A 27,406-nucleotide genomic window follows, 5' to 3' on the forward strand; every position below is an offset into this window, starting at 1 on the left:
TTTGTGCCCAATATTGTAATACTGAAAAGTTATTTTCAGGAAGGAAACACTCGAGTTGAGAACCAAGGAAATCAAGTGGTATGAAATGCCATGTTATTGGGGCTGTGTTGCTACGATGAAATGGACTGTGCACATTTTGATCTTTTAACTGGAAATTGTTATTTAAGAAAAGTAGTCTCCTTTGTAAGGCTATTTGGAAAAAATGCCTGTAAGCATTTTTGTAAGTCATGCTCCATGTTGAAGCTTCAACAAAACTCTTAAAAACTAATGCATTTAACAGAAGCCCTGAAAAAAAAAAAAAGAAGATACTTTCTTCTTCATATATAATTTTCATTATCATTTTAGCTGTGGTATTATGTTCTCCTACTCCAAAAGTATTATTTTGAACTGAAGAGCACTACAAGTTAAATAATACTGTGAAAATGAAAGCTAATTATAATATTTTCTACACTCGTTTTTTCAAAATGGATAATGCTTAACTGACTTACTAAATTCTTGGAAGACTTTTTTATTCTACAGAAGATATAAATAGTGCAAAATAGAGCTTCTTTAGCAGTTTCATTTTATTTAAAGGCTTCCTTCTGGCACCACAAAAAGAAATTTATATAGGCATGGATGGTCACTTGCTACAGACAGGAATATGAAGCTGGAGAGGGCAAGAAAGATTATGATGAGAAAAATCTTTTGAAATAAATGAGCATGGAAAACTGTTGCAGTCACAAGTCATGGATTTTCTTTCAGGTTGATGTGCACGGATTTGTATATTATAAAATATCGCTTGCACCTCTGGAGAAGAACAATTATAATATGAGTCACAATGGATGTAGCTTAATTAGAGAAATATAGATTGGATTTTTTTCTAGTCAGAAGGTTAAGGGAGCTCGGGATGGTATAAGGAAATATTTATTAATATCATTAAAGCTTTTCATAATCACTTCTAGAGGACTAAAAGCCTCTGGGTGGAATGAAATTTGGGGTCTTCCTACCACATAGCAAATGGCATTGTGATTAACATTAACACTTATTTCCTATATTTTATCTTGAGCCAATGTCTAGTTCATGTACCTTGAATATGAAGATAAATTAGACCCATACATGGGAAGTTTCTTCCTAACCCCAAAGTAATTACTGGTAGCTATAATTTTAAAATCATATCACTTTACACATTTATTCCACAATTACCAGAGAAACCTTATGGATTTACATGACTTATTAGATTTCATTAGATCTTTTTAACTAATCTTTTCTTGACTATTACTTTAATTCCCTTATATTCTATATAACATGTACTCTTTCTTGGAAGCTAAAAAAATTGAAGACATTTTCAAAGTGTTCAACAACTTTCAAGCTACATAGCTTTCAAACAGCTTTCATCTACTGCCAGGATATCAATGATTATGTCTACTAATGGCACATTTATGTTGAAATACATATATGCACTAATCCTATAGATAAAAGTACGTACTATACTGTGTATGTACATAACATCATTTAAAAAAAAATTAACTTGGAAGTAAAAGGTTCATGATTGAAAATTTTGTATTTACTCAAATTTCTTGCCTTATATATGGAACATAAAGCCACTGAACTGATAAAATTATTTTAATCATTGTCTTTTCTTAAATTAAAAAGTAATGGTAAAACAATAGAAAATAATGATCCATGATGCAATACAATCCATTGACTTTTAATCTGCATCCTTTCTTCCAATAAATGTATTCCATTTTCTAAATCAGCAGAATAAAAGAGGACATATCTTAACTGCTATCTAATTTTAAGGCTACGCTTAGATGAAGATGACATTGTTTTAGCATCCTTGTATGCATCATCAGCAAACTCCCAACAACGGCCTCTAGGCATTTGGAGACAGATTCTCTTCTCATTTACATTGCAACAAACACCATTCATGAAAATTAATTGAAATGAGAATTTACCCCACTGAGCAGAAATCCAGTTTATGAAAGGCTGTTAAACCTGATGATATGAATTTACTTCAGGATGAAACTCATTACATGTTATTCCAACCTGATATGGACTATATATAAATTAGGTTTTATCTCTTTGTGTTTTATTGCTTATTTTAGAAAATTTCCCTTTAATATGAACAGGTAGTCCAAAACCTAAGGTCATATATGTATACTGTTGGACTCTGGCAAAGGATTCTCTGCAAAATTTAAGAAAAAGAAAGAAGTGGCATAAATGATCACCCATTCTCTGAGAATACGGTGTTAAAGGCAAAATTATTCCAATCTATTCAGCATAATATCTTGTATTAAATCACTCTATCTATGAATAAACTTGTTTGAAGGTTGTATGCATTGTATCTAGCTTTAGCCCAGGACTGTAACTTCTACACAGCTAAGGTTTAGACTCCCTTCCTTTAGTAGAGAGAGAGGGACAGTTATTCCTAGAAGTGCTGGCTAATCTTGCCATAAATGTGTTGGGTTTTTTAGCAGGGGTTGTATTGCCTTATAGAAATGTCTATTTCTCTCTACTGTTTGCCTAAATAGCTGACTTCGAGAGAACTAAACTCAAGTGAGATCAATACGACTGCTAATTTCTTTTTTTCCTGAACTTCCACTATGCAGAAGTTGGAGATTACATCGGAAACATAAAATTCATATGAAAGAAAAAACAAAATGAACTCTACTTAAAGTGACATGCATGTGATTGCAAAGATCAGGTGCTAGAAATCAAATTAAAGGGTCTTTTAAAAGACTCTCCAGACGTCTAAGTTAGTGTTACAGTTAATTTGGTTTTGCTCTCTGAAGCTTGATTTTCAAGAGAGGATTTTCAATAGGATTAAAATGGGGTATGTACAAGATAACAGCTTCCAATAGCCAGGCACTGGAGGATTCACCCAAATTTTCTCTTTTGCTTTGTTTTGCAGGAATACTAAAAAAAAAAGAATAATAAGAAAGTGAGGTTCTGTTGGATAATTAACACTGGCATCCAGGAGCTTCAGGAATACTAGGAATTCTCTGTCTAGTAACTTTATCACCATCTGAAATCATTGACTTAACCCAAAGCTTGTTTGTTTGTACACTTAGTTGTTTTCCTTATATTCAATTAGTTTGCTGCTAATAACAGGCAGACTACAAGAACTGATAGAAAACAGAATGAAAGGAGATTTATATGTCTGTAATTCCTGCCACTGAAAGCCCACTAGAGGCTCAAGAGGTTCTTTTAAGAACAGATGCAATTGCATGTGTAGAAGTGTAATTGATGACACATTTACCCTTGTTTAATAAAATTTGGACATGCACAGAATAATGTATGTGGTGGAGTAATTACACTGAAGAGAGTAATTGTAAGTCAGAACTGGAAAGTAATGGATACAGAACATTTAATTATAATGTAAGCAAACACATAAAACCTGCCAAGAACATGGAGGTGGACATTGGGATTCAGCAGGACAATAAAATTGATAATAGAAAGTGTAGAAGATGCACAGATCTTTGACAGTGCAAGAGTAGGACTTTAAGCAACAAAAACTCTTGGGATCAAAACTGTGCTTCAGATGAACCCATGGATAAATTATTTATTTCTCATCTATTCATAGTCGTGCTAATGTAAAACCTGGTCTCTGACATTACTTGGAAATGGAATAATTTTCTGTTTCCCACTGTCAACTGATATTTTTTCAAGATAGTAGTGCTTTTCTGTCATGTTTGTATTTTGCTTGGTTGATATTCATCCAGTCTTAATTCCAGGAATCCTGCAACAGAGTCACTCCTTCTTAATGCTTAACACTATCGATGACTTTTGTTCCCTCTTATGGAACAGGAGACAAAAAGTGTCTTTAGAGAGCATGAATACCAGGAACTTTGTACTGCCTTAAGTTATGCTCTGCTCTTCCTAAAAGTTTTCATTTGTGAATCTGAATTATAGCCTTTTCCCATTTTTAGGCCAAGAAAAAAATGTTAAAGAGATGAAAAAGGAAGAGTAAAGCTACAGCTGCAGGTGATGGGTCTGCTGGGAAATAAGAATAACCTACCTAGAAAGAAAAAAAATGAGAAAGACTGGTAAGATACAAGGAAAGAAAATTTCTATGGATTAAGTACTGAATGAGATCAGGGTTCAGCCACAACCTTACTTTTGGGATACTCTTAATTTTTCTCTCTCTCTCATGCCCTGCTAACCCAAGATAAATCTGTCTGCAATAATCTATAATCTATTTTATATTTCCCAAAAGCTTAATTATTTTCTCTACTGTTCATACCAAAATTCCACTTCTGCCTTAGGTTTAAACCTAAGGTTTACTGCTATTAGGTCCAAAATATTACAGATAATTTTTTTTATGCTTTGTTGGTAGTAGAAATGGTTGGGGGAAATAGAAATGGAAAGAGGAAGAAAGCTATTCACCAACAACATTACTTTTCCAAGAGATAGTCCATGATGTCCTTTAGTTCTCAGAGATCTTGGCTCATTCAAATCCATAGGTTCCTTGAATGACAGCATGGGCCTGGCCAGGGTCACATCCAGGAAAATTATGGGAATCATGTGGCTGAACAAAAATGGACTTCAGTTGTAAAGTGGCACCTAATGAATCTTTTCAATTCTTAGAGAGCCATGAAATCACTGAAGTCTTTAATATTTCATGAACAACCCAAACTCAAAAGAACTCAATAGACACTTCTCACAGATTTAGATCTTTCCCAATGACAATTTTCTCCTGAAAGATCTTTTACACAAAATGTAATGCTAAATCACATATTCTCCTCTTTAAGACATGGAACAACTCATCAGACCTGAGCCCTAGTCCCCAGTTCTGCCACTATTAAACCATGAATCTTCATCACCTCATATCTCTGAACCTCTTTTTAATTTTTATTAGTTTGTCTTCTCTATATACTGTGTGAAGGCTGTTTGTAACAGTGACCTGCTGAAAATGCCTTATGCATGCAGACAATGTTCTCTAGTGGGCAACTCTGTGTAGCATAATGAAATAAGCAAAAGTGTTCCTCATATATCTTGCTTCTGGGAGCTCTTGAACACTCATTTTCAGTTCAGATTTCCCTGTGAATCTTGGATTAAGGGGGATAGAGTAATTAATTACTTAGTCACATATAAATGTTCGATATCCAAACAATGACATCTGGGTGCATTTTTCTGAGCTGGCCTCTCTCAACGATGTTGTAAACAACATTCTGTGCAAGTTAAACCAATTTTCTTCAGCTTAATCCTGTTTGGGTTATGTTTCATTGTGGAGTATTTTCTTCCAGAAATAAAAATGTATTTCTTTAGTTGCAAATACCAGATTGAAGAAAACAGGCTCTTTGAATCAAGTCAGTGGTGGAATGCCTGATTTTTCCTAAGGATAAAAGCCATCAAATATGTTGCTTTATCCTAGTAATTAATTTAATTATTATTGCAAAATGTTTAGTCAGATTTATGAAATTGTATATTTTGCAAGGAGGTTTAATAGTTGAAGATAGTTGAAGTGTTACTTTCTGGAGGTTATTGTAAATACATCGTCAATAACATTCATGCCCATATAAACAATATTGATTTCAGCCTCTCACTGAGGTAAGCTATTCTAAATCCTCCTTTTTTTTTTCTTTTTTTTTTTTTTTTAATACAGTGACATAATAACTCTTAGGACTTCCATAATAGCAAATAGAAGCCAAACATAACTCTACTTAAAAAATGAATGCCTTTACATATACTTAGCAGTCTGGAGCATAATGTTTGGATACTGTGAGAGGAATAAGCATTGGGAAAGGAACTATGTCATTTAGAGGATAATATGCGCAATGAGGACCACATACTTAGAGGATAATTATGGAAAGAAGACCACATATTTTTGTAAACATATCCATTCTGATCCTGGAGTGTCTCTGTGATTCCTTCACAGACAGAGAAATAGTAGATGGTGAAAGATACAACATACAATGAATTGCCAGTTATCTCTTTCTAGGATTATCTAGATTGCAGGCAGTTGCTTACATATATTATGGTGCAGACACAACCCATCTGGATAATTAATGGTGTTACTGTCTCAAGGATAATGCTTAACCATGGCTAAGTTTGTGCATAGTTCAGAGGGATTGGTAGAGCCAACCTGTTGAAAGTTTAGCACAGGCCAGAGATCAGATGAAAAACCCGATGTGTTTTTCTGAGTACAAGGTGGGAGTGGCAGAAACCTGGATATCCATACTACCCTTGCAAGACTTCAGGGATTTTTTTACTTCTGCCCTGTTGTAGTCACATATTCCTGTGAAGTAATGCTATTTCATCTAACTTCACATCTTATGGAATGGTTTGAATAACAGCTAAGGATTATAGCTTTACATGTCAGAACTGAATTACAGGACCATCACAGACAAAATTTCTCTGAACATATGTGGGCAGTGGGACAGGTAGGAGAGGGGAAGCTGTCAGTCCTTGAAAAATTATTAGCCAAGAGCGGGAAAGTTAGTTTATTAAGAAACTCAATGTATAGCTCAGAAAGCAAGGATGGGGACTGTGTTTTCCAAGTGTCCACAATCTGTGTCTGCATAATATTCCTTTGACAATCAATAACTTTGAGATTTAGAATTAGGGATAGGAAAATCAGTACCATTTTCTAGTCACTTCTGAAGTGCCATCATAAGTCCAGCTCATAACAACTCAAAATTTTTGGTGTTGATTTTATAGTCACCTGTAAGTGGTATTAAACATAAAGACGAATTTATTTGCCAACATGTTCTGGGTTTGTTGTTTTTCTTGGCTACTGTGCAGCCCACCAGACGAGACTGCAGATTGATTTCTGCTGAGGTACATAATTTATATAAGCTTTTTTAATAGGTATTGGACACCTGTCTGTGGTTAATAGTAGAGTTAAATCTTATAAGAAAAGGAACTGGGTTGCCAATTTAGACCTGAATCTGATATTTCCAGCAGAGAACAGAGTGAGCTTTGTTTCATGAAAGTGCAGGCCTTGCAAAAGTAGCTGTAGTTAGAACTTGTAAAGGTCAGTGTTTGACTAAGATTTTAAAGAAGAAATAATGAAGGGTTGACTCTATTGCATTTAGAATCTAGGTTAAAAATACCCATACCCAAGCAAAAAATAAACCTGGAATAAGGGCTTTTTTCTTAGGATTTGGGAACAAAGATTGAAGATGAGTGTATTTGCATAGGTGAAACTAATTTCACAGGTTTTGACATTATCTGATAGATCAGAAATCTAATATGCTGAGGTCCAACAGATTCTGAAACAGTCTAATGCTAGGAGCATTGCTTCACTGAAGTTTTAAGCTACATCTATATGGTGAATGGGGAAATTGGCGTGGTGCTAAAGCTTTATCCAGAAAAGGCAAACATTCCTTTGTTTGAAAGTTGTATTTTGAATTGTCACTGGGAACCTGTTCATATTTTGAGCTAATTGCAGTGTCCTGATGTCCTGGTTTGAAAACAAAACTAGTGAGAGACTCTAAGTCAGAAATACAATTTATTAGGAAAAGTAAAAAAAGAAAACAAAATACATGCAATAATACAAAAGAAAAAACACTGATGGAGTCAGAATACAACCTGACACCCTTTTTGTCAGGGTGTTGGTAGCCGTCTTTTATATATGTATAATTCGTGCAGTTGGGATTGTATGTAATAAGTTGTAGCTACAGATGTTATACACCGTAGCCACAAAATGTTTTAGAGTTTCTGGAAAAAACAAGGCGAAAGGAAATTCGCAGATCAAGTGGCCGGGCACCTAATTCGCATTTAAAAAGCACTAGCCAGCAGAAAACAATGACTGAAAAAGCTGGCTATTAGGTCACACCCAAGCAAATCACAGGCAGGTGGTTGAGGCCGGGACCCAGACTCAACATCAGGAGGAAAGACAAGGAGGAGGACATCTGGATTCATCATTAGTTGATGATCTGCTTTTCAGAAGACATCAGCAGCCAAAATGCCTTCTCTGTGAGAGAAGACTTCATGAATATGCAGGTTGCCACAATGACATAGCCAAAGGCAGAATAAAAAGTATAAAAAATCTCTGCAGAAATACAATGGCGCACAAACTCAAAGGAGGCACAGACTCTGTCGGTTTGTGCCCAGAACTGCTCTGTAGACTGTGGGTGAATCTGAACTCTAAATTGTTACGCGATCACAAATAAATTTAGTTATAATTATTGACTCAGATTGGCTTGTCTCTATTTATAACAACGTCCAAATTGGAGTGGCTGCAGTCCTCCTGGAAATCCAGTGGAGAAGCTTGAGTCTTGTGTCCCAAAAACCCAGATTATATCTAGTTAGGAATGCTTGGCTCCTCCCTCTGGGTGGAGCATCTCACAATGGGATGTTATAGTTCTTATCAGTCATGCAGTGACATTCAATAGCCCATTATCAGCAAATGTCTCCCTGGAGGGATAATTGATTGTGAAAGAGATAAGGAAAACGGCCTACTTAACAGAAGACAACTGCCATACAGATGGCAAATGGAATACATCTTGCCTTTCAATCTGGGACACCTGAATGTTAAAATGTCCAGCGCAATAAGACTTACTGCTGAGCAGAATTGGCTGAAATAGTCTTTGAATATTTTTTGGAGAAATAATCTGAAATCAGGGTGGTTCTTCCCAGTCTGAAACCTAGATCATGCTCAGTGTATCATCAAGATTAGATATATCAGGCCATGCAAAATTATCAGCACATTGTTTATATTGCAGTAGCTGTTGGTTCTATTTTTTAAGCCACAGCAGGAATTTGTTTTACTTCCAGGGATACTTTAATTCCCCCATCCATTTTCTATATCTCCAAGCTGAAGTATGTTGCAAAGAAAAAACACAAAGCATACCAGCACCACTAATCACAGTGGAAACAAGGAGAAAACAAGAAACGGATATGTTCAGAAAGTAAAAGTAATCTGACATTGTCATGTATTGGTTGTTACAAAAATTCTAACATTTATCACATCTCACACCACTTTATTTCACCTGGATTCAAAGAAAAACCTCTTGTGGAAGAACTGAAGGTGGCATGTCTCAAGCTCATTTCCATTCGCTAACTGAAATGTTGATGTATTCTGCTGCAGCCTGAGTGTATATTCTGAATTTATATTCAGATCCCTGACAGAAGAAATTTTGTATATCCAGTCACCTGCCATGGTAAGGCTTCATATATTCAAAGATCACTCATGTGACATCATTATATCATTATAGAAAATTCAGTTCTGCAAGGGGCTAAAAATTCAAAATAAAGACGTGCAAAGATAACTTAAAAAAATCAATTGCTAAATTTTAAATTCCTGCCTGTGCATTTCTGAACATTGTCTCACTTATTGAATATATTCCCATTTACACTGTAAAACAGCTGTACTGGCTCGTATTAAGAGCTCATCAACAGTGCCCATAAAGGATAACTATCTCCATAGATGAGTGTGTAGTGATAGTGGAATGAGCCATGGGATTGCAACGGGATGGCCTTACTTCTGTTTTACACACATATACAGTGAGTTTTTTAGGCGACTGTCCATTTTAATGCTTCTCCAAAATATCTTGATGCTCTCACTGTACTTTGCCCTTCACCTTCATACAAAGCTCTGTTTAACCTCTGGCACTTCTCAGCCCACCCTTCTTGACCTTACTCAAGCCAGACACCTATTGCACCAGGAAAAAAGACAGGCGTGTGGTACATTTCTGTTCTTGTGTCTTGACATATTGCCAGGCAGAACATGACCTGGGACCTTCTACCAGCTTCTTGGATGCCTTTGAAAACACAGAGATGATGTCAGGTTGTCTGACACCTGGTAATTTTGTCTTCACAAACTATGGGGTGTTTTTTACACTTTTGAGTCTATGATCCTATGATCTTCACTGCCATCCCTCACTGATCCTCAAATTATTTTGTTTTTCCCAGATTCTTTTAAGTAAACTCTTTCTTTTTTTTTTTTTTTTTTTTTTTCCAGGCAGGAGCTGTTGCCGATCCAGAAGAAATTAACCAGATGGAGCCATGACCCTAAATCAGTGCATAGAAATCTGCAAGAAAACAGTGTCTAGCTGATTCCTTCTCTAACACTATTACATCTTCCAACTATTCTCAGCTAAGGGGACTCTCTGAACTGGCTGTTATCCTGCATATTTTAGAATCTTTTGAGAATTTCATTGTCATGTGATTGTCTAGTGAGGTCCTCAGCCAATGTCAAATTTGGCTGTACACAGCATTCTTTTACAGGAAAGCCCACAATGATAGCACATGTTCTGTATAAAACCACTGCTTTTGTTGTTTATATGAAAATTACTTCTACTCTCATTATTTGGCAGTCAATAGTTCTTGTCTTAAAAATAATTATGAATAATTGAGTCCTACCTATGCCTTCCATGGCACTCATAATTTTGTAGAAGCTTATCATATCTCCTCTGAAATCTTTTGCTTTGAGGACAAAAAAATCTTCAGCTACTCAGCTGCTTCCCGTAGAAAAGGTGTCAATATCTTTTAACCCTTGTTATCTATTTTCTCAGCTCTTTCCTATTCCCTTTTAGACTAAGGAGGAAAAGCACAACACACAATGTTCCAATGGCTTGCAAAACAGACTTGAGCTACCTATACAATTTTGTTCTGTCTTTGTGACCTGCAGTGAAAGGCAGAGATCATTTCACATGGAAACTACTTTTTGTCTCAATTTTCTTGCTTTTTCCTACCTTTTACTTTAAACCATGGCCAAAGCTGCCATAGAAGCAATGACAGACCTCAAAAGACAGGGAGGACAAGCCCTGAGATTCAAGTGGAAGTCAGGTGTAAAACCAATGTGTGCAAACTACATCAGTTCTGACCTCACCTTGGGAACTATAATATTACAGGAAAAAAAAAAAAACAAACAAACCCACACACTGAAAATTCTCTGGGTTTTACATATGGAAATTAAATGGATGCAACTGCTATCATCAAAATATAGTACAAGTGGACAGAATATGTATGAAGACAACAGGCAAAAAGTCACCAGGGGTGAGTTGTGAGTTTATAGTTTGATGTTAAAATTTCTTGAGCATTCTCCATAAGGTAAAGAGCAATAAAATCTCAAAGGCACCTACACTCCACTAGCAGTAACTTAACAATAGTCCAAGGAACTAGCCATATAAACAAACATATTTTGCAAGTAAAGAAGTAATGAGAGATACTCAGCAGTTAACTTTCTGGTCAGAAAATATTTTCAGCTGTTTGACTGAATAAATAATTGTTAATAATTGTTAATAATTACTGCATCATGCATTAGGAGTCATCTCTTCACATTCCCATATATGCAGTTTCCACAGTAATGTAAAAGTTGAAGTGAGAGATTTTCTGCAGAACTCATAACATCATTTGGTTTTGACCCTTGTGGGTATATCAGACACTTTGAATATGTACTGGACGCTTTAACCTAGGAAAGCTTATCCTCTTTTACTGTTGATATAAACACATGGTATCTAGCATGAGAACCCTCTCATGCGAGAATTAACAGATTTAACAATATGCATATAATCCACTTAACTACTCTAATTATTCAAATGTGCAAACTAATATATGAGTAAACACATGTGCAGAGTGAAGACAGCTGTCATTTATTTTTTTAATTTCGAAGTCATAGCCCAAATACCGGGAAAAGAGTTTTAGAAGCTCAATTTTCACATTTTGAATTGTTCTATATTTTCATAGTCTGGAAAGGAATAAAGCAAATATTTTAGTTTGGGGGGAAGCTGAAATCCATCTGTGACTGGGAAATATAATTGCACTGCCTCACCATTACCATAACATCCCCAGAGTCTGTTGTTGGAACTGACAGCAGAGCTGAGCTGATGGTACTTGAAGCACACGGAATGACAAACACCACTTGCTTAGCAACTCTACAGCCCATTTACTTATGAGTAATGCTGAAGCAAAGCCTAATTTTCACTTTCCCACCTCTCCAGCAAGTATGCACTTCACTCAGTATCTGACCTGCAATGTTATGAATCTCTCTTGCCAGTTTTGTTATCATACCAGATTTCCAGATACAGCCTCTATCCCACATCCCGCCTCATGAAAATGAAACAGACAAGATGCAGAAACAGATGTGATGTTTGGGTCTCACATGAAAAAGGACTGAGGATCACTAAGATATAGAATCTCCACTACCAGGGGTTCTGAAAAACTCTCAGATGGGATATGTAACTTTTCACAACAGGTTTGAATGCCCCTGATGGAAGTGATGAACTACTCACTCAAATATAGCAGTGATGTATCCCAGTGTACACCCAAAACATAACCACAGAGTCAGTTGTGTAAAAGCCATGAAGGTAAGTGAAACCTCAGACATGGAATGCAAATTGCTCACCTCTGATGAGCACTGTATTCACTTGATTGATTTTAAATGGTTGTATAAGTGTTCTCATACATGTTGAACCTGTATAAAAAATTTAAATAACTCCCAGTGGAATTTTTTTGGTATTACACTCTGAAATTGAGCTTAACTTGAACAACAGAGTTTAAATACCTTGGGATGTAGTTCATCATAGCATGATTTTAATTTTAATTCAGAACCATAAAAATGTGGGTGACACAGTCATTTTGAAAAGTGTCATATCTAGGGTTTAAGCCAAATTCATAATTTCCAGTATTATTCCAATGATTTCCATCAGATATAAAACTGGTATTGTGTTTTCAAGTGACTCGAGTACATGTAATTTTTGATTTTAGATTTCTGACAAAAATGCATAACCAAGCCACCATTTTGAATCTCTTGGCAGAAAATATATTTTTCAACATACCTTTTCTAGAAACCTTGGAAAGAGGAATGCCTTGGACTTCCTCATTGTACTTGCTTTATCTCAGTGTCTGGATTCAAACATAAAGTTCTTAAATAGAAGATTACTGCCACTTTCTCCCTATTTATAATCTGATGTGTCTATGTGTGATTGAGCTCACTAAGCCTACTGAAACTTTGGTCTTTCTATTACTGAACTCCATCAAAATACCTCTTGGTATACTGCATCTCTGGAAAGATGCTCATCTCCACTTGACCTAAAGCTTATTCCAATTCAAGCAGAATTTCTTATTTTGTTGCTCATTTAAACAACAAATTGGTTTTTTTTTTTTTTTTGAAATTTCATTTAACTTTCATGCCTCAATTCTTATTATCTAGGACACAAATGAAACTGAGCTTTAAAAAACAAAAGTCAATACGATCAAGTACAGTTCAGAAGTTACCAAACAAATCTGTGATTCGATGCCTGTGAAATTCGAAGCTTGGAAAGAACAAGTTAAATCCAAGGCATTTCCTGTACAGAGAAACACAGGAGTGTCTGGGCTTCCCTCACTCACTTCCACTCACTTCCCTCATTAATATGTCAATACCTTAATTCAAACTCAGCAGAGCTGATGACAGACTGACCCTGTATGGTAGTTTCTTCAGCTTTTAACATATAAATCACTTTTTTTTTGCTCCCTGCAATCATCCACATGTTTTCACAATGTTATATCAACTAATACTAGAGGAAGGGGAAAAACAAAACAAAATAAAGCAAAACAAAACAAAACAAACAAACAAACAAAAACCCGGTGGGAGGTTACAAGTTTATTGGAATATTTTGAACCAGATTGTAATTACTGTCTCAGATTTTCAAACTTTGCTAACCTGACCAAAAAAAGGTTGTAAGGCTCTCAGTTTTGCCTCTGAGCAAAAGTTGGGGATATACAAAGAACTTCCTGCTGTGACCCTACATGAAAAGTAGAACAGGGAGGTCAGTGTGTGAGTGAGTGCAATATTAAAAGCTTTCAGGGGAGAACATTCATTGAATTTCTAGTCAGAAGCTCATCATTTAACAAGGATTAAACTCAAAGTAAGGATTGCCAGCTGTAGGAAGAACTTAACGCAGTGGTATTCTCTGTCTTGGACAATTAAATTTTCCCTCTTCAGCCATTTCTGAGGAAGCTGGCACTGCCTGGTTTGGATGCAGGAATTGGATTTCCTTCATTACCTTGCTAAGTTTCTGAGACAGCCTGAAGAATGCAGTCTAAGGTACCTCATTATTTCCTTGAGCTGCCAACTGAAATATCGATAAGTAAATGTAAATGTCAGTCTCTGCCATTAATCACAGAATAACACTGATCATTTAGAAAGTGTTTAAATTTGTTGAGACACTATTTAAGACTCTGAACATATAGAACATATTGTTTGAAGTATGGAGATTTGGATTATTGTTAATTTTTCAGTGACTATAAAGTAAAAAAAAAAAAAAAAACAAACTGTGTTGTTGAGCTTCAGAGTATTTGTAGATTGACTTAGGAGGGTCTGAGATCATGACCTAATAAAAGACTTTGCATGTTACACAGAGCCTTTAATTTAGGAATTTACCAATCGCAACAGATGAGCCATTTTTCCCCTACTGTATTAGTGGCATCCCAGGACCATCACCACTTTGATAAAGAAGAAGCAAACAATCCCACTCCCTTCAGCTGGGAGAGAAGAATACATGTTTCAAGAATTTAGGACTGGAAAGAAACTAAAATTTCCAATTTATGACAATAAGAGGTTTCAGGATGTGACTTTATTAAATGGTGCAATAGGAATGCAACAATTTGTGTCACTTTATGTGCTGTGAGAAGTGTCACCTGCCTTGTAGCTTCTACCTCAGAGCAGGACAGGATTTACACAAATACTGCCCTGTACTGGTTTGCTCTGTCTAGAAGTCTTGGACATTGCACAAGCTCCCAAATGGCACTGGCTGTGTTTCTGTTTAAAAATGAACAGTCTCAGTGCAGAATAATTCAAGTGCCTAAAGTTAGTTGTACAGCACAATTTAGAGTGTCTTACCTGATTCCAAGAGGGCTCTTGTGTTGCTTATGGCAGCTTTGTGGTATAGGGGAACTGGGAGAAGTTAAGCTGGAAACATAGGGTGCAATGTGGGAGAAGTGTTTTCATTTTTGTCTTTGTTTCACACAACCCTAGACTATTTAAGTTTGCAATAAATTAAATTATTTTTCTTTAAGTCTAGTCTGCTTTGCCTTTGATGGTAATTGCCAAGGCATGTTCCTGTCTTTATCTCATCACCCCATGAGCTTTTTCATCTTATTTCCTCCTTCTGCTCTATTGTGGAGGAGGAGTGAAAGACTGGCTGAGTGGAGGTATGGGAGCCAACCAAGGTCAGCCCAGCAGAGAGGAGGATGCCTGCCTCAATAGTGAGACCATTTTCCAGCTGTCAGGAGTGTGACAGGGCCCTGCAGTGCTGGTTTATGTTGTTGATCTGAACCAGTGTCCTGGGACTGCTGAAAGGGCTATTCTGTTGTGGGAGCAACAGGGCCTGATGTGCCTGTTCTGGTGCACTGGTGTGACACAGCAACAGAGGAATCTGCTAATGAAGGACAGAGTAAAGCTGGAAGAGATGCTTCACCTGTGCAGAGCTATCTAAGCTGGAACACTAGTCCCAACCCTAAAGTCTTCTCATATTCTTTAATCTGACCCAGTTTTCACTGAAGAAAACCTAAGGCAAATGATCCCCCCTTTCTTCTGATGGCTGGGCTATCTGGTTACCTATCTCAATCACATGGATGATGGTCTAGAGTCTCAGGAATATTTAAGCCTCTTTGAAAATATTTCTGGTGTCTTTATGAGCAGAAATACACACAATATTAGTGAAATTATTGTCTAGCTTGTCTCCTTTCATGATCCCACTACAAAAGGATTTGTAGATGTTGAAAGTGTTTAAACAATACTGGGTTTTTTTCCCTAACAGTCAACTTACTTGTAGATTTTACATATTTTATCACTGTTATGACACTCTTAATTGCTGAAACAAAACCTAAGGTGAAATTTTATTGCCATTGCTGGTGGACATACATAGTAATCAAATAGTATTTGATTTTTTAAATGTTTAGTAAACAATAATGGGATCTTTTAAAGCATATATTATCTGTGGCAACCCATCTCCTTGCTGTATGTGCACAATGGAAGAAACTCCCCAGGACAAGGAGACAGTATCAAGTCAGGCCTTTCTGCAATGCTGCAGTGAGCATGGAAAGCCACTACTGAACTTATGAAGAATGAATAGGTATTATGATTTTCAAGGCAGGAAAGATATTGTTGTGCTCACAGGTCATGTGTGCAAACTAATCCTACCACAAACCTGAGACAGATGTTTTCAGTGACCTTGGGTAAATTTCTTGAGTAGGTATTTCTAAGTGTATAGACACTTCATGACACACACAGACACTAAATTTAACCTCAAAAATAACATTTCATCTTCATCTGCCTCCTTAGGCTTCTAAACGGCTTTTAAAAACTGATCCTAATGTTTTGTGCCACTATTCACCATCTGGTAAATTATGATAAACACTTTTCTTCCAACTTTTTTGGGTTGATAAGGCTATAATCAAGTAAAATCTCCCGTTTTGTATTCAAGGTTATCTGAGGTAAGTGGATAAATTCTGCATAATGCAAACTGATACTCATCTTCTTTTACCTGCTTTCACCTTAAAATACATTAGTGTTTTCCAGAAACTTGTCTTTTACTCTCTCTTTGTTCAGTGACAGTTCAGCAGTCTGAATTGGGGCTTCAGGAAACTGTAAATTAATCATGGAATTATGGTGATTTAATTATTCCTGTGTATCCTGTGGGCAAGGATGGGAAATTCTATAATATCTTAGTGTCAGGTAATAACAATAGCAATAGCAACTAACCAGATTCCATTGGAATAAGTGGCACTGGTGAATTCCTGAATTTGCAATGCTTGAAGAGGGTCTTTCAGCAGATCCAGTGCACCAGCACATAGAATTTTCATTTTCTTAAGGAGGCATAGAAAGAATTTTTTCCTTCGTTTGAAAGTGTTTGGTGTAGAATTCTCTCACGCAGATATAACTGGAGTGTCATTGTCACAGAATCAAAGAATCATGGAATAGTTTAGGTTGGAAGAGACCTTAAAAGATCATCTAGCTCCAAACTCCATGCCATGGGTAAGGGCAACCTTCAGTAGACCAGGTTGCTCAGAGCTTCATTGAACTTGGGAGTTAAAAGAAAAAAAAAAATCCTTGGCTGAGATAGTTCAAAGAGAAGTATGTCATACACCTAACACAGTATTGTGCTATGGTAAGGGTCGTAGATAAGTTCAATATACATTTGCATCCAGTCTGGGTCCTCACACAGAAATTGCTGGAATTGACAACTAACCACTCTGTTTTATAGTAAATTACCCCCATTTTGTGCAGGTCAGAACAACATCTGACAAGGCAATGACAACTTCTGTGCAAAGTAACAAAGAACCAGGCTGATGGTATTAAAATATTTCAGCAGGTTGATCTCTAGTGTGGCTGAATTGTGAGCAGAGTGTGACTGGAAAGAATCAAAGAGCATGTCTGCACTTTGCAAAATGGATAGATTAGAAGATCCCCAAGGAGCTGCCCCAGACACCAGCTCCTAGCAAACACATTTTGGCTGCACATTGCCTCGTTAGCAAAGTTAAGAAGCAGACCTAATTATATTAAGCCCAGTCCCTGACCAGTGTTTTTAGAAACTGAGATTTTTGTGGTACAATGCACATCCCTTTCTGTGGTGTTGCATCAAAAATCATGGAGACATCAAAAGGTGGTGTTTTACATCATTTGTAAGGAATAGAGCAAGATTCCATGTAGGCTATGAATCCAGCAGGAAATTTCTATCCTGTGTACAGTACTGAGTGTTGTCTGTGGTTTAATTTCATCCTATTTGGACTAATGCAAACATTTTTAAGGATTCCTGAAAAAGCCTGCTTTAGCACGAACTAACAGCTTGATCTTTAGGTGGCTGACTTGAAGGGGAAGCCAGAAAGAGATAATCTGTATTTTTTTAATGGAAAATGGAAAACTAGGATAATATTTTTAAAGCCTGGAAAGCTTCTCTGACAGCTTCTATCTTCCAATAATTTCTCACTCTTCTAAGACTTTAGAGACGTCCTAAAAATAATTCCACTTGTTCAGTAAGACAGAACTTTCATTTTAAAGATGAGAAAATATTTTTACTTTCATGAAATCAGAGTTACAAAGCCAGGGGAAAATATTTTTTCTTGCTTCTTTAATCACATTGAATATTCAATTTAAAGGAACCTTGCCACTGATATGTCCCATAAAATGAAACAGGAGGAGAAAGATATATTAATTTATTTTAATGTTTTATTCTCGTGTTTTAATGTTTTATTCTCATACAGTTCAATTTTGCCTTGAAGTTGTTAGGGCTACATGTTAGAACTGTGGGGGGAAACTGTGATGATTGTGTGAACATCATTGGAAACCTCAGTAGAAAGGTGCTACAAACTTCTAAATTTTTAAGCAGCATAAGCCAATCTCCATGGCCTGCCCTAATTTGTAAATTATATATTTTATCATACCATATATTGTAAATTATTGGTGGTTTGAAGCACAAACACCCTGAAACTTACTGATACTGGAAATTAAACCCAGGTGCAAGGCGCTGCACCTGAGCTGGGGCATCCCCTGGGATCAACACAGGCTGGGGGATGCATAGATCAGAGCAGGCCTGTCCAGAAGGACTTGGGGGTTTCTAATGGATGAGAAACTCAACATGACCCAGTAATGTGCACTCACAGCCTGAAAGCCAACCTCATCCTGGGCTGCATCCAAAGCAGTGTGGGCAGCAGGATGAGGGAGAGGATTCTGCCCCTCTGCTCTGGTGAGACCCCACCTGCAGTTCTGCATCCAGCTCTGGGACCCCTAACACAAGGACATGGACCTGTTAGAGCAGTTCCAGAAGAGAGCCACAAAGATGATCAGAAGGGTAGAGTACCTCTCCTATAAGAAAAGGCTGAGGAAGTTGTGGCTGAACAGTCTGGAGAAGAGAAGGCTCAAGGGAAACCTTATTATAGCCTATCAATACTTAAAGGGGGCCTGTAGGAAGAAAGGGACTTTTAACAAGGGCATGTTGCCAAAGGATAAGGGGTAATGGCTGTAAACTGAAAGAGGGTCAATTTAGAATAGCTACAAAGAAGAAATTAAAAATTTCCTCACCACAGCAAGAGTGGTGAAACACTGGCACAAGTTGCCCAGGGATGTGGTGGATGGTCCATCCCTGGAAACATTCAAGGTCAGGCTGGAAATGGCTCAGAGCCACCTGATGTAGGTGAAGATGTCCCTGCTCACTTCAAGGGGGCGGATGGACTAGATGACCTTTAAAGGTCACTTCCAAACTAAGCTGTTCTATGATTCTATGATTCTTTGAAGACACTAGAAGTACTTCCATGAATTCCTCTATGTCTTGGTTTGGGGTGGGTTTTTTGAGAAATTTAGGACTCCTAATCCTAGATTTCCTCACACATGTAATTCATCTTCAGTTTACAGACTGTATGAAAAAAAAAAAACTTGTCCATTTGACAGGTCTAGCAACTCGAACAATGGCCTACTTTTTCATGTGATATCAGTGTTTACTTTCAAAAGAAAAATATATACATTACCAAAGCTATTCAATTTGAACAATGAGGCTTGAAAACATTTACTGACAATTTTGCAGTTAAAGCTGCCAGCTTTACCAACCTGATAGCACTAACATGGACATAAAACTGAAGAAAAGATAAAAAAAACTGAGCTACAAGTGTAATTAAAGCATTGTTGCTGTTGTAACATCCAAATATACTTTTACAGCTTGAAAATGAACTTTCATGTCACTTCTAAGTCAGAGTTTCTAAGGACTTGTATGAATCCCCATGTATCTGTCACAATAAAGGAGCTCAGATAGCAATTTCTCAGATGTATACCTCTATGTGAACAGAATGTTTATTTCTTAGCAAGTTTTGGTGTCTTTTTGGGCGAGAGGGGTTGAGTGTTGATGTGGATATTAAAAATGAAGAGTGGAAAATTGCTGGTAAGGAATGTTATCAAATCCACTCCTAAAGACTTTGGCAAACTGGGAAGTTTTGATCATAAAGTTTAGCTAAATAAATGTGCATAATTACATAGTAAAATCCTATTTTTTGATATTTTTTAAATCTTAAAAACATGGTAAATAAAGATTTGACTGTCTATGTATTTAATAGCTTCCTAAAATATTCTTTCACTGCTCTTAATAACACTGTTCAGTAGTGAGTTAGAGGATCTTGACTGTTCAAAGAAAAAGGTTTCTGACAATTTACCCAAACCACTGAAAAAAATGAAGCTTTAGTTTTTCATGAAAAGCTATGCAAAACCAAGATTTTTTTGTTTGTTTTTTTTTTAGTACATATGGACTGAACCAGTACAGTTCTCTGCTGTTTGGTACCCTTGGTGGCATAACATAAATACTTGGGAAGCTACAAATAATCTGAGTTCAAGCTCAGTCTGCAGAAAATAGTAGAGGAAAAGACATCGTTCCAGAGTGTTCTGATACCATATGGCAAATAGCATTTTCTGCTGGTATGCAACACGTTTTAACTCCAAGGAAGCTGCAGTTATATTCAATTAATTAACATCATTTATTTTTTACCACGCTGCCTTTCCTCTTAAAAGGAAAGGGAATTCAAATTCCACACACTGTGACTACTGCTTTTATTAGGTGTGTAACTGTTAAAAGAGGAAAAAGAATTTTAAGGGCTACCTAGTAAATATGTGCACAACATATATCAAGAGAGAAGATGGACAAAGACTGCAAAACAAATGTTTCTTTAAATTTTCTGTTTCTGACAGATACAGATTTAATTTTAGGGTCATCAGAAGCCTAAGTACATACTTAAAAAGACAAAACCTCCTCAAAGAGCCAGAGTATGGATGTACCTGTTAGCAGCCTCCCTTCCTATTCAGTGCTGTTGACAACACCCAGGGTCAGCACTGTGAATGTGAATATGTTTGATGCCAACTGCTCTTCAGGTGCTCCTTTCAGTTTTTTCCTCTTACAAGAGAAAAAAACAAAACAAAAACAAAACAAAACAAAACAAAAAAAACAACAACAACAAAAAAAATAAACCACAAAAAACCCCCCAAATCAACTGGCAAGAGAAACGCCTCTTCCTCAAAAGTATCAAGGAGAAAGGAACTCTCCCAGCTCTCGTGTTCTCCTTGTCCAAGTCACGTGTCAGGTATTTTAGTTGTATTCATGAACCTGATGTTTTTCTACTCTTGTCATTTCAAACCATATTATTAAAAACATATTTATGTCTGGGATGAATCCTTTTGTGGGATACTGTGTACCATCTCCTTGGTCTTTCTAAGATGAAGGTAAGAAAAGGTAATAAAGTGATGGGAGAAGGACCTCCACCAAGGCAGGGTGTAAGCATAGGCTTTATATCCCACACAAATTTCTGTTCCCTAGATTTGAACAGATTTTAAGTGAGGAAAAGAGTCCTGCAGTAGTTGTACAGAACGGGATACTGGGCACAGTTGAGGACTGTGTAATGCCACTGTGGTTGGGAAGGTAGAATACTTCCCAACCTCTTGCCTGTAGGAGTTGTCTGACATCACGTATCAATTTTCCCACTTCCTAATTATCTACAGCGTGGTAAAGAATAGACTGTCAATTCTGGGACTGTGATATCTGTTTTTGCAGAAAAAATACAGAATCTGGAATGTCCAACTTCATTGGCAAGTACACTCATTTTTGTTCTCTTATTCCTCTTTATTATATTTTCTCACAATCAGTTTTGAGAGATGATTCCTCCAGTTTGGGCAGCCCTCCTGAAAGGAGACTGCCTAGGTAATAGGACCATCTTGTCTCACCTAATTAAGGCACTTTGAAATCAGATGTTTGCTGATAAGATCAGTGTCCTGGGTTCTCTTTATAGTCAAGGTGGAGAAATATGCAGCTCTAGAGGAAAATTCATCTGTATTAAATTTGAAAGTTATTTTAGGAAGAAAACAATCATACTCTGAAATTGTCTACTTCTGTTCATTGAATTTAAAGCTACAGTGATAAGCTCCAACATACAAGTCTAACTACTTGAGTACGTTTGCATAATGTCCCCTATGTTAGGGATCAGTAAGGCTTATTCACATTAGTGAGTCCTTTGTGCTCTTTATAAGGCTGCCTTAAAAATGCCTATTTTTCCTTGATCTTTCTGCATTCTCTGGGAATTTGAGAGCATACCTTATAATACAGATAAGGAAGGGACAAGAATGACCGAGCCAAATTAATTAGGTACCTCTACCTGTGGCTAGAACTGAGATGTTGCTGTAGCAGGATCTTTGGAACATGTCAGGAGGACTGAAGATTTCTAAAACCCCGGACTGAAGATTTCAGGCACATCATGGAACAGCAGTTTCTTTTCATTTCCTGATCTATGTAATACAGATGATACCACCCAACAGTGTGACAAGTGGTGAGATCAGTACACAGTCCTCCTCAGAGGATCTGTGCTGAGATACAGCACTTGACTATATTGCTTCAAGGCACAGATCAGTGTTTCATCAAATACATTGGCCCATGTGAACAAACTTACTTAACATTTTGGGTGACATGTTTATGCCAATTGTCAATATGCTCAAGAATGACCACAGGGAGGACTGTGCAATGATAAACTGAAGCGCCTGAATTCCCAGCTTGCACAACTCTCAAATACCAAGTCACTGAGGAAGGAAAAGGAAACCTAGGGTCATGTAGCAAAACTGGAAAAGTACAGTCTGATTTTTGTAATGTTCAAATACATCTGCATACGTATTAATACAAATTTTCAAGTGGATTGCAAGAGTTCCTGTATTTCAGTATAATGACAATCTCCACTCTGCCATAAGCTACAGAGTGCTTTGGGCATCAACTTGTCACACAGCCCTGCCAGGAGAGAAGTGTTCCTTGGGGGATAATGATATCATTTGGAAAATGGACACTGGATGTGATTTTGTATGCTTACTTGGCATGCTGGGTACTGAAAATAGAGTCTGCATGTAGCTTGCTTAAACTATTTAGCCGTCTTCATTTGACTCATTAAAATCTCCACAGACAGGCCTAAATCATAATACCATTATGGTTGGTGGCAAAATGTCCGTGGATCTCACTCTCTCCTTTCCAATTTCACTCTCCATCACTCTTTCTCAGTCTTACCTCTGTCAGCACTTCTGCACTCATGGAAACAGAGCTGAAAGCAGCAGGATCTTTCTCCCCTGTTTCACCACTTGATGCGATGCACAGATGGCTTTTCCTTTCACTCCCTGCCTCCCCCTCACACAATTCCAGCAGAATAGTAGGAGAAGGGCTGTATGCAGCCTGCATGTTACAACACCTAAGATGGACTAAGGATGGTCACAGTACTTAAGTTTAAAATTAGCAATTCAGATTTTTTGCTGTGCTGGGACTGTCAGGCCTAATTCCCTGTAGCATTGAAGGAAAGAAAGTCACAATGGTTAACTTATGCAGCACTTGCTGGTGGTCTAAATATTGCTCCTACATTGCTCCACAGGCAGTAAGGGATGCCAGTCCTTAATAGCCAGGGGTTTGAATTGCTTATTTCTCTTCTGAATTTAGACACTGTAATTGGAGTTTCATTTCATATAGAAGCCAGAATAGGCAGCCAGACCACAGCCCTAAATCACAGTCTGAGCTGTTCATTGCTCTCACAAGGTTATTAGATGCCATAGCAGATGGCCTGAGGTACTGGAGAAGGAACTCCAATTATACCCTCAGGGCTTTTGATAAAACTGACCTCTCATACATTTCACGAGACCCTCACATTAGAGTGTGTAACCTCAGGACACTTTCAGACATATCTGCACACAATTTATTTTTTTCAATGAGTTTTGCCTTGAATCACATTGGGCAGATAACAATGTTCCCTCAAATAATAGTAAACTTGTTTCCACTCCAAGTTGACAAAATTTGCCTTCACTTAAATTAAACCAAGAATTAAAAAAAAAATATATATATATAAATAGTGAATCCAATATGTGTAAATATTAAATAGTCTGCTTTCATCAAATGTGGAGAGAGTGGGGCTGAGAAGGAAAAAGAGAGACCATCAGTGCTGGCCAGAATGGGGCATTCAACATTTGCTACTCTGAATGTCCAAGCTATCCCTGAAATTAGGCTGGCAGATTAACCATGACTGGATCCAGCAGAGTGACAGCTGACACAACTACATTTGTCTAACTTGTGTGATTCCTGAGATACCTATTTCCTTAGAGAGTTGTGCTGCCCTTCATGCCATAAACCTCGTGTGTATTTAAAAGCTTACTTTTACAGAAGTTAATTTAATAAAGGGGGCAGACAGCTGCTAATTCCTCCTTAAGGAGAGGGTAACTGCTGAATAATATCAAAGCCCTTTCCCAACCTTCCTGGTTTAGGTGTAGCTGTGATGACCTTTACATACAATGGAATATTACATTGGAATATGGTTCCTTCTTTGCCTGACAAAAATAGACTCCTCAGGACAATAATTTTCAAACTGTTGCCTGACCCTTCTTAGGATGCAATGAACTTTACTAAAACCATCTCAACAAAAGGTAGTGCTGTTGTCTGGTCCATAGAAGAAGCAACTTTACAGAGGATCCATCAAAACATATGCACTGCTTTGCCACTGTCACTTAAATGCAAACAATGAAACATAAAACGTTATTGAAAAATACCCATATTCTTCTAATATTTCTGGCAAACAGTTTCTAGTACATGATCAATATGTAGGTGTTTTTAATTGTCAAGACATCACCTCTAGATTAAATTACTCAAGGAATGGTTTAAACCTGTATAATTCAGTGAAAAGCACCACATAAGAGATCAGAGGAAAGAGGCGGACAAAGAGACAGATACTCATCCTGAAAAAAATCTGTGACTCTTGAACAAAGTAAATATTTGTCCTAGGGTGACGTTATGATGCTTGTATCCCCACTTGTCTGTTCTGTTTATGCTGGATATTATGTTCTGTGCCTTCAAGACTGGCTCTGAGAAGCAAAGTTTTGTTTTGTTATCAGCCTGCTCACTCCCCCACAGTCTGCTGGACACAGACAGCGGTACATAGTGCTGCTTTTGCTTTCGCCTTTGCTCTTGCTCCTGCTTGCTTTTGCTTTTTGCTTGTTGGTTAGTTTAGGTGGGCAGTCTAAATTTTCCCTGGACTGTCTTTCTTTCTCTTTTCTTGGAACCATTCGAACCTGCTCCAGACTGGGACCTGGGAAACACCAAGAGTTTGCACTTTGTGTCCTGCAGCAGCCATCCCCACGCCGGAGGGACCGATAACTGACCTCAACAAAATTATTTGGATTTGTTCTCAATGGTTTCACAGTTCTTCAGTGTTGAGTTGGAAGCTGATGGAAGCACAAAGAAAAGTGTATATTAAGCAAATAATTAAGTCTAACTCGGGAATAGCTTTTATATGGCAGATTCCTCAGGTGAACCACCAAGTTTTATGCTGGTTTTACGTAACAGCTGCATGGAGGAATCATTGGTTTAAATAGGGGCTATTATTAACCTCAACTAGTAAGACCTTGAACTCAGCTGACTGTTTTGATGAGAGTACATTTGAGTACAGCCATAGTCAGGCCATATCTGATATAGACTCACCTTTCTTCTTCCTTCTTATCCAATATCCTAACTCTGACACTGACCAATGCAGGATGCTTAGAGGAAGAGGCAAATAGCAAAAAGCTATGTAGACAATGGGTGAGTTTATGGTACACACAGCTCTGGCATCAGCAGTGTTCTTCCTCCTCAATGCATGCACCACTGAGACTGTGGCTTTTCAGGCTGTGTAGACCAGGAGATTATGATTTCTTGACAGAGGCCAGTTTCCAAATCTAGAAACATTCTTTTTGATTGCTTGCTTGAGATCTGGGACAGCTGCAGGGGTGGTAAGATGGACCAGCAAGGATATAGGCATACATCAGATTCTGGTGACCTTTGGAACTACAAGGATGAGAAGCAGCAGCAAAGACAGGATAGACAGCTTGAGACAGCAATATATTTAGCTATATTAGTAGAATTTGCTATAACATTTCTGTCCATATTTTAAAACAAACATGATATGACTCAACAAAGCTTTTTGAAATTCTATTTTCTTTTTATTTAGTAGAGTAAATCTGAGGAACAAGCCAAAACCAGTCAAACTTACAATTGCTATCAAATTCAACTTTTGGGCTCAGGTCAAGGTCATCTGGATTTTCCTTCTTCTTCCTTTCAGAGGTTTCTTTGAAGTCCAGCTAGCCCACTATTACCATAAACACTCTTCCCATCTCACATCCAAAAGGAACATCCTTTGTAATCTGGCTTTCTGTTTGTCTTTGGGAGGGTGTATGTCTTTATCCCTTACTTTCTAAACCTCTGGCTCAGTAGCTAGATTCATTATACTCGGGAATTTGCCATGCAACAGACCCTTGCCTCCTGCAGACATTTGGAACACACTGGCTCTACACAGTTTTAAAAAGCCACATTAAAATGTATCTAAGATGCACATATCAAAACACAGTTCATTATGATTAATCACTCTAGATATCCCTTCAGGGCAATTAGATGAGAAGGACTACTGCACAAACATACTCAGGATGATTCCAACAGCAGAGACAGAACAGTAAGCTACATGCAATCCTGGCATATATAAATACTTGAAATCAAGTAGGCACATGCTGGAAACCTTTTCAACAAAGACAGAGCTGCATAAAGACATTTCTTGTAAAATCACTGCTCACAGCAGCAATCAGAATTCCCTCATGAATTCTTAAGATGTTAAAATTTATCACTTTACAGTTTATCCCAATTGTTAAAGTTAAGAATTATACCACAATTCCTTTAGCGGATTTTAACACAAAGATGTCTTTCCTTTTGGCCAGAGCCCCAAAACACTATATACATATATGATTAGAATGTAGAAGTCTTTGCTCCCAAAACTGAGTATTTTTTGCTATATATACAACCAAAATCCCTCTAACTGTCCTGAGATAACAACATATATGGCTTACAGAGAATCAAGCTTATGAATAAAAAAGGATGAGGCTGGCTGGCTCCCAGGATTATTAACTAAAATATGGTTGCTTATCTTGAACTGCAAAGTAGCAGTGTATCCCACCATGGCCCATTTCCAGAAGCTATAAACATTTTTCCTACTAAAATAGCAATACCATTTTCAGGCATCTATTGATAGTTGAAATTCAAAAATATCATTAATTTTCCAGTTAATGTGTTCAACCTCTTCCACATGAAGAGTGCTTAAATAAAATAAAATCAGTGGAATGACCTACTACTGGTCAAGATCTCAGATGAATGTCATTCACCGCTAATATTCTGGCAGTAAAACTGGACTGCAATTAAGATCTCCAGTCAGAAACAACAAATACTTTGAATTTTGTATGCTATTATCATTTCAAGGCTTTTGTATACAGGAAAAAAGACATGTGAACTGCCAGATCTATCCAAGTTATATGCATATTGACTTTGGAAATTGGAGTCAGTATATCCCTAACTGTAATCTATTTATCTATCTAGCACTGCATATACACATACTGAAGTAAAAGGGTAATACTTTCCATTTAGAGAAAAAAAATAATTCTCCTGTCTATTTTCATGGAGTGGAACAGAGCGTGGCAGAACAATATTTCATTTTATTTTGCTTC

The sequence above is a fragment of the Anomalospiza imberbis genome, chromosome 2 (genome assembly GCF_031753505.1).
Source record: "Anomalospiza imberbis isolate Cuckoo-Finch-1a 21T00152 chromosome 2, ASM3175350v1, whole genome shotgun sequence".
Taxonomy (NCBI): domain Eukaryota; kingdom Metazoa; phylum Chordata; class Aves; order Passeriformes; family Viduidae; genus Anomalospiza; species Anomalospiza imberbis.